The following is a 1,816-nucleotide window of genomic DNA, read 5'->3' on the forward strand; positions in this document are numbered from 1 at the left end:
CATGAGTTATGTCCAGATGAATAATTTGTGCATATGTTTGTTACACCGGAAAATCCCTCTTGCAGGAAAAAGAGATTTCCCTATATCCTAAATGGAAACTAGAAACAATCATGACAAATGAACTGACTCTTTCCCTAAGTTGAACTTATTTGAATTACAAGCAGTCTAACTAATGGATAGACCTCTTACTGGTTTCATGAAATTCCCGATGAAGATCCTTGGTTGTGACTTGATTCAGCTCTTCAATTATTTGTAGGACCTGCAAACATAAACCATAAAAAGGATCAAAAGCACTTGTGATATAGTAATTCAAACAACTTAGCCTAATGATCAAGGAAAGCAAGGATTGAACTTGCCTTAATGAACATAATAAATAATTGCAAACTATTCATCATTCAAAAAAGACAAAATCAATGGGAGAAAGTACTCATTTGTATTAATTAGAAGATAAGAGGAGCCTTACAACCTTCGCCTTGATGTCGTGAGGTCCCTCCAAAATTCCTTCAATATCATCCTTAGATAACAAGCTCTCCAATCTCAAACTAACAGCATAAGTTTGTATTCTCTGAATTTTGACCTCCTTCATCCCTCAACCCTCTAGTCCTTTCATATATCAAAGAGGGGGGAGTTTCAGATCCCTAAGAAGAGGATGAACCTCCTTTAATGAAGGATTAGGTTCCCATGAGAAAAGGGATGGAGATGCATCTTATGAGGGTTATAGTTCGAATAGTCATCGCCTGGAAGCTTTCAGTTAGGAAATATTCAACCAAGTATGTTTCTAGAATGCACTATATATTTTTACTTTCTACAATTCACTTGTGCGGATTTATAGTTACAAACAGAGTGAAGCTCTGCGTTGTTCTCATAGTAAATTTTGGTGCATGCGTGGGAAACACTAGAGAAATCGGTGCAGGTGGAACTTAACAAGGTGTGAGATCTATTTGACCCAAATTTCTCATGGACTTTAACATATTTTGAGTTGTTTGACTTCTAAGGGAGTTGGTTTCAACATGTTCATAGATGGTAATAATATCCATAAGCTGATCAAGCATCAAGGTGATAAATTGAAGTGTAACAAATTTCCCCCTAAAGTACGAAGTCTGAAAAATAAGTTTAAAATATGGAAGCGCTTTATCATTCCAAGGATCGGATTAGAGGCAATGGTTGGAAACCTGCAAGGAACATTCAAGGGAACATAATGCAAAATATATATCAAAAATCATCTTTGAGGTAGGCATTCCCATACTCAGAGTAAAGCGAACTCAATGAACAAGCATGGAAAAACTAAGATCATATAGATGGTAGACACAGCATGGACACAGCCATTTGTCTACATAATCATGAATATAAAATCTCCTTGCAACCTAGATTGATGAAACTAGATCTAGGATCTTGATCTCTATCTCTCAATCCATAGTATGATTCTAACCATGCGAGTGAATGTCTCAAAGTTGAACATGGCAGAAACCACTTAATTATCGGTCAATGATGTGAATCGTTAACAAGAATGAGAGCAAACACTAATAATGACAATGGTTCTCAAACTACTCCCAGTACAATCTATGAAGTGCGAATATGTGACCTGAGGCCGAAAACTCATAGAATCGTTCGACTGAAGGCCAATGATGAGAAACTATTGTCAAAAGTGAAAAACTTGTCATTAAGGCATGCAGGCTTCAAGGTACTGAAGGTTTCTAAATCATCTTCCTAGAAGATAAGCTAAAGTTGATAGGAAGTGATTCGTCGTAGGAAAGCCTATGACACAAAACATGATATCATGTTTTGAGAATAATTGCAAGGACTGACTCAAGGATGG

The sequence above is a fragment of the Pinus tabuliformis genome, chromosome 6, assembly GCF_031772625.1.
Source record: "Pinus tabuliformis cultivar Carrire ecotype Pingquan chromosome 6, CPIR1, whole genome shotgun sequence".
Classification (NCBI taxonomy): Eukaryota; Viridiplantae; Streptophyta; class Pinopsida; order Pinales; family Pinaceae; genus Pinus; species Pinus tabuliformis.